Source organism: Thunnus thynnus, chromosome 11 (assembly GCF_963924715.1).
Source record: "Thunnus thynnus chromosome 11, fThuThy2.1, whole genome shotgun sequence".
Taxonomy (NCBI): domain Eukaryota; kingdom Metazoa; phylum Chordata; class Actinopteri; order Scombriformes; family Scombridae; genus Thunnus; species Thunnus thynnus.
This window is the reverse complement of record NC_089527.1, coordinates 21187002-21198850: the sequence shown is the minus strand read 5'-3', so window position 1 is coordinate 21198850 and position 11849 is coordinate 21187002. Positions and strand designations below refer to the sequence as shown.

The 11849-nt window shown below is 36.7% G+C and overlaps 1 long non-coding RNA gene across 3 annotated transcripts; it reads left to right on the top strand.

The window, feature by feature from the left end:
• The first annotated feature begins 2874 nt into the window (after positions 1-2874).
• Positions 2875-5913, top strand: LOC137192802 (uncharacterized). Of its 3 annotated transcripts, none has more exons than XR_010930633.1 (5): positions 2875-3052; positions 3143-3466; positions 3560-3650; positions 5387-5456; positions 5554-5913. It is a non-coding gene; the product is annotated as an uncharacterized lncRNA (long non-coding RNA). The 3 variants fall into 3 exon arrangements; XR_010930631.1 differs by having other exon boundaries at positions 5384-5456; XR_010930632.1 differs by having other exon boundaries at positions 2875-3113; positions 3226-3466; positions 5384-5456.
• Positions 5914-11849: the final 5936 nt, after the last annotated feature.

Genomic DNA, 11849 nt, shown 5'->3' with positions numbered 1-11849 from the left:
CACTGAACGGTGTTTCTATCACTGTCAAATCAATTAAAGTAGCTTGCTTTTTTTACCCTTTGAACACCACGGCCTCTGCAGGCCTCTTGTCAAGCCTTAAATAGATCTTCAATCAGCTTCTTTAGCAATGCTAATATCATTATAACAGCAGTCAATGCCATCACACACACAGTGGCACATACTCTCCCTTCATATGCTGACCTACTACTTTTATGTTGTGGGAAGTAGTAGGAAGAAGGGAAAAAGTGATTCCAGCAGCCCCTGCTGGTGCAGGGTACAATTAACTTCCTCACCATTCAACATGTAGTCTTTTACCAGCATCAGCTGCCTCCCTCTTCCTATACACAATCACCTCTGCTTTGAAAAGCTTGTAAAACGCACGGCCTGGCCTTTATGATGTTATATAGAGCACTTCCTGGGTGAACACAGTGACAGACACTGTAATTCCTAATCAATCTGAATAGAAGACCAAATCTGATAAAAGTCTAAGAGGAGAGTGATGTCATCATTTGTGATATATTTGTTATTTAGCTAGTGGCTATAATGAGTAATATTTTTTAAATGCATCATTAAATGTGTCAACTGTAACTGACTAGCATGGACATCCGTATAATTGTTTGTCTCTAGTTTTTCAAACAGAAGAATCCTGCTAGAATCTACAGGTTAACAGATCATGACGTGTCAGTGAATTGAGTTATATGTTAGAGCATGTGTTGCTTGAATGAGTAGATGTTTGTCAGTATTACACAGATAGTATCAGTTTTCTTCAACCTTTTGACTAAATGTTTCTATTTATGGCCTTCAAGGTGATGCAAAGCTACAAAGTCTCATGTTCCACAGCAGGATTGTACAACAACAGACTGAAAAATGAGTGATACTCATAAGAGGCTGGTCATCATCTTCTCCGTCATCTTTATTTCATGCTACTTGAGTTATGCAGAACCTTCTCCCTGCTCTTAGTTAACATGATGATGTTCAAAGTCCATATCTGAAATAAGAAGATGTCAGTTCAGGTAAATGTTCTGTTTTAGACTGAAACAGAGCGTCTCACGTCTCCTTTTGAGCCATAAACATACTGACACACAGTTGGTTTAAAGTTTGGTTCAATATTTAGATTTATTGCACTGATCTGTAAATACCCTCTGAAATTATCCATTGTCATCAAAGAGTTCAAAATTATATTTAAAAAAAAACCAAGGTGAAATGGTACAAAATTATGATAAACAGACAAACAATGATAACGTCAAGTTAAACTGTTCACTACAGACTATAACTATTCTCCGGTAGTATATATATAATAGTAATAAATACAGTGAAAACACCCTAATTTTTCCAGTTTTTAGTGAATAACCTTAAATGGTAGAAATGTACAAATGTAAGCAGTTAACTGCCAGAGGTAAAAAAAAAAAAAAAAAAAAAAAAAGGTTTAGGTTACCCTATAGGTGTCCCAAATTTTGTATGACAGGTTCTCAGCACCAAGCCTCCAGATGTAGAACTGAAATGTAGGACATGAACTATGTAACTAAGTCTCCAGTATTTGCACTATATGCAACCTGGGGATCAATGTTGTAAAAAGAAGTTGTAAGATAACAGATTTGATTCTTGTAAAAGTGGAAAAAAAATATCGTGATCAAGACAGTGAACTCTTCCTAAGTAGGATCAGTCAATTCATCTGGGTAAATGTACAGTATGCTATGTAATTCAGAGGGAAGGACCTTAAAGCTGCTGCTTGCATTCAGCTTCTTACTGATTATTACTCCTCCACCAAAATGTTCATGTCATAGACGAAAGAGCCAAGAGAGTTCAAGTGGATGCACATGTTTCTTTTTTACTTTACTGACATAAATCTTTTGTAAAGGGAAGCCATTATTCAGGACCACTATCTGCACATTTAATGGATGAGCACTTCATATTATTGCTTAGGATGGAGGGTTTAATAGTTACGGTGCAGAAGAAATACAATATTTCTTGTTGCAACAGATGAATATTGTCAAAACCTGATTGTTATGCCACCATAAGCATCATAAAGCATGAAATGAGTTCAACACAATGCAGAGGTGGTTTTCACTGAACATGCATATTTTGTGCATTCTATATGTAAGGGATAATCAACGAGTAGGTGTGTGTTAAAGGGTTCACATCGAAGCGGAGGGTGGTACTTTGCCTCCACGTCATGCCTGAAAACCGTTTAACACACACCTACTTGTTGGTTATCCCTTACTTATTACAAGACTAACTGAAGTGAAAAATGAGTAATGTGATCATTTTCACAGTTTATTTTCAAAAAGGACCAGGCTTGAACTCAATTTGAATTAGATTATTGTATAATAATGATAATACATTTAATTTGTACCACACTGTTCATTCATAGTGAAACTCAAAGTGCTGCAGTATTATAACATGTGACTTAACCCTCACATACTGAGCTCTATAACACATTGCTGAACCACAAATCATCCATGAATACCTCCTCAGTCATTAATAAATGTGTCATTAATCCTTAATGAAGCTTTCACAGAGCAGACAGAGATCTTTTTCTTCAGGTTTTTATATTTTTTGTTTATGCAGAAAAAACATTTACTATCACACTATATAACAGTCCGATATCACATAAAACAGGAGAGTGATGAATTATATGAAATGTGAAGAATGCAACATGTGTATCAGATAATGTGTGTCAGCTCTACAAAAATGTTTTTAAAAAGTTGAAATATTAACATATTACACTTTTCTATACTCTGGGTCACATTAGGAGAAGTCATTAAATTTCAGGCTGTAAGAAAAAAGTGTTTAACGTGCTTTTACTCGTCTCACGTGTAAAAATATATCACATTTGACTCTGACCAGAATGTAACTTTATGTTCCACCAACATTAAGTCATACACTTTGAGCTTAGCTGAACAGCAACTAACCACTTCCTTTTCTCTGAGCCACCTCAACAGTGATGGTTAAGTTCCAGTCTTTCATTTCATTCTGAAGGTTATTATGTTCAGTCAAGACCAAGCAGCTCTGCTCTCCATTCAGCTATTAATTATGTGCCATGTCTTTGCAGGTAAAGTGGAGATTTGTGTTTGTGATTCATGCTTTTCTCTTGATTTCACTACAGATTTCATGTTATAATGATTGTTTCCTTTAATGTTAGAGGTTCATGAAGATGACGTCTTGGACATACTGGTTTCTGAGGGAGACGCCACCGTTTTCACTTGCAACATGACAAATGCAAAGCAAATCGGCTGGACCAAAGGAAGAACACTTTTTACTTTTAACGTCTTAATGAATCAGACATTTTCTAATGTCACCTCTCAAAGAATGAGCATAGACTCAAACTTTCCTTCAAAGCTGAATATTCTTGATGTTCAGCATGAAGATGCAGGACTTTATAAGTGTGAAGTAACTGATGAAAAAGGTGTATGGATTACTGAGTGGAATTTAACCGTTGGAGACGGGGTGTTGGAGATCTCTAAAGGTAGGTAGAGCATGAAGCAGGTTAAATCATGTCTACACATTTCAAAGCTCAAACTGCATGCTACATCAATAATTCACATCTGATTTTATGCAGAAGTCAGTTCATGGAGCTATTATCTATACATACTTACACCTGTAATTGGATTGCTTCTTTGTGGCTTGGCTGCAGCAGTTTGCCTCTGCAGGTGAGTAATAGCTTTTAGATTTCAGATTTGAAATTTATTTCATTCTCATTTGTTTTGGTGCAGAAACGTTGTCAGCACCGGGAACTAAGGCTGATTTCAGTATAAAACTCAACCACATCACATCTGTCCGAATTTAAACGGTCAGTTTATCTAAATTACAAACAAACCAGTTTCTGATTTTCTGCCTCCATCGAGCCATGCAGATAGACTTTTGGTTTTGAAATTCTGTGAGATTTCCGCCTCCACCCCTCCAGGGGAGGTACAAGGAATCACATTTCCATGTTTGGTCTTTCCAATACTCTGAATAATCCATAAATCTATCAACTAGAACTCAACTGTTTTCATAGTGACTTTTTCTTCAATTTCATTGTAGTTCCATTCAAATCTGTCATCTCTTGTGATGCCACCTGGGGGAAGTTTACATCCTGCAATTACAAACTTACACATGGTTGTATTACAGGCTCGTTCCAGTATGTATAGACTTGATATACTTAATTCTGATCACTTATAGGCAAAAAAATTACAAAATAAAAAAAACAAGGGCTGAGCATTGATATCGGTCCTTATACAATACCTTACTGTAGGAGGTATAAACATGATTTGAACCTTTTCTTTTAATTTATCAAAATATATCAAACTGCTCAATGTGTCAATGTTAAATACAATGTTTTGCCTACATAAAATATACTCTAAAGTTTAAATGTTTCCTGGAAGAATCTGACAAAGCATCCAATGCTGACTTTTGATACTTGACACTTTTTTATACTTTGTGATACATTTTGATTCAAAGTATTGAGGTGCAGCCCTACAATCATCAGTATTTCTCCAGCATGATATTTGAAACAGCATTTATACCTTAATACTGGGAAATACACACAATATAATTCAACATAAAATATGAATGTAATGTAAATTTTAAAAAAAATCTCACTAATCAAAATATTTTAGAGATGTTTTTTGATGTTGGTGGGCACTCATGATCTCAGTATTTCTAAAGTCCTTGTTATGGCCCTGGTTGCTGTGGAGATTAGGAATGTACTTGTAGCTATATGCCTAAGCTCCAATGCATGTATCCATGGTATATATGCAGAGAATGCATGGATGCTTGTATGTCACTGAATAGTAATGCAAACAGAATAACTATAAAGAATTGACAATAATGCAACTGAGTGTCAACAAACTATTGCTTCATTCACAGTTCTGCCAGAAACAGGATTTCCTCAACAAGTTAACCAAATGTTGATAAATGTAACCATATTGCTGTTAATCACAACAGTAATAAAAACATGATAACAGTCACTAATGGCACAAAATGATACTTGTGAGTATCAATGTATAACAAAATAAAAAGACCAGAATATTTTGAAGAATCCATGTTGATGACTTCAAACATTTAGTTTTTCCAGACAAACAGTCCAAAACCCAAAGATGTTCAATGTACAATAATATAAAACAAAGAAAAGCAGCAAATCCTCACATTGGAGAAGCTGCAACCAGAGAATGTTTGATATTTTTACTTGACAAATGATTAAAATGATTCATCAAATATCAAAATAGTTGCTGATTCATTTTTGAGTAATCAATTAATCAATTTCTTTTTCACCTCTACTTTTAAATCATTTATTTGTATTCCACTGTCCCATGCGTGAACTCAGTCTCTTATAATAATGTGTCTGAAACACCTGGAAATAGTCTGGAGCAAAGTGTCATTATCGATCACAATTCTATCTCAGCAGAAAACTCAGGACCACGACATCAAACCAGGACCCAGTCCCAGACCAGTTTCCTCTTCAGTCGGGGGTAGAGGTAAGAAGAACTTCACACAGTCATGTTTTTCTGCTTTGCTTTGCTTTTCATTTTTCCTTTCTGCATTGAACTTTATTTTTACTTTCTGTCTCTATAGGTGGTCCCTCCTCAACTGCAGGGTGATGTGGACCGTAGGACGAATAATAAGCAGAGGAGTCAGTACTTGGAGAGGCTCAATTCAATCTATGGTCTATAATGAAGTAGTTGTTTAAACTGTCCAGCAGATGGTGATAAAGGCTCAGCCAAAGTTGTGTGAGAAAAGATAAAGGATGTTACTGTGAAGACAAGTGCATTAAATTAAAGCCCAATCCATTATTGGTGCACATCACTAATTTTGTCCAGGTGCAAAGGGAAAAGCTATGAGAGTTTTGTGTGTGTGTGTGACTTTTGTATATGTGCTTCTAAAATACTTGCTTATTTGTTTACATGGTTTAAATTTAATAAAGAATCATCTGAAGTACTATTTCTACCTTTTAAAATATTGTACATATGTTACTGTAAAAATGTTCTAATATTTGTAACAGAGACTTTTTAATTGAAAGATATTGAAAATAAGTTTTAACATTGACTACAATCATTTAAGAGTATAGGATGCTCTTAGAAATTACATCATCTGAAGTAGACTGTACTGGATGTTGAAACCAGGGTGAACAGCAAGCTGGGAATTCCTCTCTTTTTCCTGTTTACAATTATTCTAGACGTTGCTATCCACTGGTCTATAAACCAGTCTTGAAAAGTAACTGTAGATTTGTCCCACTCAAGTACAATTTTGAGGCATTTGTACTTTACTTCATATTTTCATGTTACATTGAATCTAACAGTTCAGAAGGAAATTTACTATCCCACCACATTTATTTGGCAGCTATAGTTACTCTTACCTTTTTATGTTAAGTTTTCATCCAAAACATATGATCAGTTTATTAAACATGATGCATTTTAGAGAAAATTATCTAACAGTGAATTAAATAGTTAAAATTGGCTCCATTATAAATACTGAGGTAATCTCTCTAGATAAAGCAAGGAATCTCTGTCTGTCTGTATGTACAGTGGGGGAAATAAGTATTCAACACATCAACTTGTTTTTGATTAAACATATTTCCAGTGTAGATATTCATATGAAATGAAGACCAGACATTGACATTAACTCAATAAAGCAACACAGCTAAAGAAATCATAACATTCCAATCAATAAAAAAGGTTCTGTGCATTAAATTGGACTGACACAAAAAAAAGAATTGAACACGCAGTAAGAAAAAGCACTGCACCAGGTGATTCCACTAATTAGTCCTCTTACCTGTGCTAATTAGAATCAGCTGGGTTAGTGCATGTGGCTATTAGCACTTCAACTGTTTTAAAAAGGGTTAGCCTTCTGTGAATGCATCATTTGCAACCAAGCTGTCACGCAACAACTATCTCATGATGGGTAGAGGCAACAAGCTCTCCCAAGACCTTTGCAACAAGATTGTTGAACAACATAGGAATGGTATAGCGTTACCCGCAAGTGGAAGCATCATCACTCCACCATCAACCGGCTACGAACCAGGGATGTGTCCGAATACAAATACATTATTCAGCAAAGCACAAATAGTGGGTTTTATATCAATATTTGTTTCATACAAATATTTAAAAAATTATTTGTTGGGAGTATTCCCCAGAGATAAAGCTGAGCTACTGACACAAGCAAAGTGCTCCCAAGGGACTCTCCATAACCTGTGTTTCCCCTTCTCCTTTCCACAAAGTTAGGCTGTAAAAAATAGACAATAAATAAAAAGTGCAAAGCAATAATTGCCTTTGAAGTTCCTCCTTACACATTACATGGTGTGCTGTCTCTGTGTTATGGGTGTATAACATGTGGGAACCTCCATCATAAGGTAGTTTATTCATGAACACTTATTGTAACACTTTAATTTTCTAAAATTGAAAGTGTCATAAAAACAAAAACAGGATTTTTAAGCCTCTTTCCACTTTTATTCGAATACAAATACAGATACAAATAATTTTGCTGCCTCAACAAATGCAGATACAAATACAAATACTGGGATCTTTGCACATCCCTAATACGCACAGGAGCTCCTCGCAAGATTGTTGGCCAGGCAGTAAGAAAATTAGTCAGAAGAGTAGCCCAACATCCAAGGACCACTCAAAAAGAGCTCCATAAAGACCTGGAAGAAGCAGGTACATTTGTCACAGAGAAAACACTAGGCAATGCACTCCACCACCACAGTCACCATGCATGATCACCCTGTAAGACTCTATTACTGAGGAAAAGACATGTTGAAGCTTGTTTGAAGTTTGCTACTCAACATTTAGAGAAGCCTGTAGATTACTGGAAGAATGTGGTGTCATCAGACGTGACAAAATTTAAATTTTTGGCAACAACACTACACGCCATGTTTGGAGGAGAAATAGCTCTGCATATGACCCTAAAAATACCACACCTGCAATGAAGTTTGGAGGTGGAAGCATTATGGTATGGGGCTGTTTCTCTTCTCATGGTACCAGCAGAATCCACATTGTTGAAGGAAAAATGAATGGAGCCATGTATGGGGATATTCTTGAGAAGAATGGTAAATGGACTGTACTTGTATAGCGCCTTTCTTCTGACCAACTCACAGAGCTTTTACACTATGAATCACATTCACCCATATTCATATGCTGAATGGGTACAGGGGCTACCATGGAAGGTCCCAACCTGCCCATCAGAGGAAAGCTAATCATTCACACACTGATGGCACAACCATCAGGAGCAATATCTTGCCCAAGGACACATCGACATGCGGACTCGAGAAGTGCATGTGCATGTGGCCGGGAATCGAACCGCCGATCATCCTATTAGTGAATGACCCGCTCTACTTCCTGAGTCACAGCTGCCCCAATCTGTTGCCATCCACCAGGACAGTGAGGATGAGATGCGGGTGGACCTTCCAACAGGACAATGATCCAAAACATACTGCAAAGGAGACTCTCAACTGATTCCAGAGAAAGAAAAATAAAGATGTTGGAATGGCCCAGTCAATCACCCGACTTGAACCCAATAGAACATTTGTGAAAGGAACTGAAGATAAAGATTCACCAGCGGGCCCCCCAGAACCTTCAACATTTGAAGACTGCTTAGAAGAATGGACCAAAATCCTCCTCTGAACAATGTGAGAGATCAGTTTTAATTAACTACATTTCAGTTAGCGTGTTCAATACTTTTTTTCTGTGTCACTCCAATTTAATACACATAACTTATTTTATTGATTGGAATGTTGTGATTTCTTTAGCTGTGTTGCCTTATTGAGTTAATACCAATGTCTGGTCTTAATTGCATGTGAATAGCTGCACTGGAAATATGTTTACTGACAAAAATGTCAACATGTAGAATACTTATTTCCCCCACTGTATGTATGTATGTTTGTCTTTTGCATAATCATTCGTCTGATCTACTTTATACCCCCTTCACTTTTCCAGCAGTTGAGGAAATAACAGAGAAGACATTTCTTTGTCTTGAGAAGCTGGAGAATAAGTATGATATTGATTTGTGTGTTTGTGCATGCATGCATGTGTCTGAGTACACGTCAAGGGCTCTTGGTTACTTGACAAGAAATGTATTATTGATTCTGTATGTATGTGTGAGATGACAACATATGTGTGTGTGTGTGTGTGTGCGTATGTGGGTGTGTGCGTATGTGGGTGTGAAAGTATGTGGCTAGGGGTTGAGGCTTCCTGTGGTAGGTGCATTTATTTATGGAAGGGCCTTGCTGTCTTCAATATCATGCTTGAGGACTGTTTCACTCTAATACTCACAATATTGCTCTACTCTCATTATTCTCTACAGTAGTTGCAAATATCGAAGAGACGGAAGGAGGAATCAAAACAGTGAATCTATGCTAATGAAATGATAATGATGATAATAATAATGTTTTTTAAAGACAGGGTTTTCACTTCCTTAATGGAATGGATGTGTGCAAACAAGCATGTGTGTTTCATCAAGCATCTATAAAGCACTGATGCCCTTTCACACAAGCACAATAAACACACTAAGACACACTGAACGGTGTTTCTATCACTGTCAAATCAATTAAAGTAGCTTGCTTTTTTTACCCTTTGAACACCACGGCCTCTGCAGGCCTCTTGTCAAGCCTTAAATAGATCTTCAATCAGCTTCTTTAGCAATGCTAATATCATTATAACAGCAGTCAATGCCATCACACACACAGTGGCACATACTCTCCCTTCATATGCTGACCTACTACTTTTATGTTGTGGGAAGTAGTAGGAAGAAGGGAAAAAGTGATTCCAGCAGCCCCTGCTGGTGCAGGGTACAATTAACTTCCTCACCATTCAACATGTAGTCTTTTACCAGCATCAGCTGCCTCCCTCTTCCTATACACAATCACCTCTGCTTTGAAAAGCTTGTAAAATGCACAGCCTGGCCTTTATGATGTTATATAGAGCACTTCCTGGGTGAACACAGTGACAGACACTATTATTCCTAATCAATCTGAATAGAAGACCAAATCTGATAAAAGTCTAAGAGAAGAGTGTTGTCATCATTTGTGATATATTTGTTATTTAGCTAGTGGCTATAACGAGTAATATTTTTTAAATGTATCATTAAATGTGTCAACTGTAACTGACTAGCATGGACATCCGTATAATTGTTTGTCTCTAGTTTTTCAAACAGAAGAATCCTGCTGGAATCTACAGGTTAACAGATCATGACGTGTCAGTGAATTGAGTTATTTGTTAGAGTATGTGTTACTTGAATGAGTAGATGTTTGTCAGTATTACACAGATAGTATCAGTTTTCTTCAACCTTTTGACTAAATGTTTCTATTTATGGCCTTCAAGGTGATGCAAACCCACAAGGTCTCATGTTCCACAGCAGGATTGTACAACAACAGACTGAAAAATGAGTGATACTCACATGAGGCTGGTCATCATCTTCTCCGTCATCTTTATTTCATGCTACTTGAGTTATGCAGAACCTTCTCCCTGCTCTTAGTTTACATGATGATGTTCAAAGTCCATACCTGAAATAAGAAGATGTCAGTTCAGGTAAATGTTCTGTTTTAGACTGAAACAGAGCGTCTCACGTCTCCTTTTGAGCCATAAACGTACTGACACACAGTTGGTTTAAAGTTTGGTTCACTGATCTGTAAATACCCTCTGAAATTATCCATTGTCATCAAAGAGTTCAAAATTATATAAAAAAAAACAAAAACAAGGTGAAATGGTACAAAATTATGATGAACAGACAAACAATGATGATGTCAAGTTAAACTGTTCACTACAGACTATAACTTTTCTCTGGTAGTATATATATAATAGTAATAAATACAGTGAAAACACCCTCATTTTTCCAGTTTTTATTTAGATTTAAGCAGTTCCAACCCAGGAAGTCCAGTGAATAACCTTAAATGGTAGAAATGTACAAATGTAAACAGTTAACTGCCAGAGGAAGGTTACCCTATAGGTGTCCCAAATTTTGTTGATTTCTTCCAAATCCTCTGACACCCTGGACCAAAAGGGCTACCACTGCATTTAGCAGAGCCATGCAATACTCACTGGTCTACTTGGTCAGGGGTTCCTCCTACAGCAAGATAATGACCCAGAACATACATCCAGGCTGTCAGAACTACCTTAGAAGAAAAGAACAAGATGGTAGGCCTCATGAAACCAGCACAGTCATTGAACTGGTTTGGGATGAACTGGAGAGAAGGATGAAAGCAAAGCAACCTGCAACACCTTTGTGGGAACAACTGCAACAGTCCTGGAAGAACTTTCCAAACAATATTTGAGTCCTATTGTAGAAAAAAAGTATGTAGGTTGCAAAAATACCTTCTGCATATATATTTTAGGGGGTCTTTTCAATCTAAATAATTGATTTCCAAGTTCACTATGAATATGGTTGTTTAACTTGGATCACTTATCCTGAATGACAGGTTCTCAGCACCAAGCCTCCAGACGTAGAACTGAAATGTAGGACATGAACTATGTAACTAAGTCTCCAGTATTTGCACTATATGCAACCTGGGGATCAATGTTGTAAAAAGAAGTTGTAAGATAACAGATTTGATTCTTGTAAAAGTGGAAAAAAAAATATCGTGATCAAGACAGTGAACTCTTCCTAAGTAGGATCAGTCAATTCATCTGGGTAAATGTACAGTATGCTATGTAATTCAGAGGGAAGGACCTTAAAGCTGCTGCTTGCATTCAGTTTCTTACTGATCATTACCCCTCCACCAAAATGTTCATGTCATAGACGAAAGAGCCAAGAGAGTTCAAGTGGATGCACATGTTTCTTTTTTACTTTACTGACATAAATCTTTTGTAAAGGGAAGCCATTATTCAGGACCACTATCTGCACATTTAATGGATGAGCAATTCATATTATTGCTTAGGATG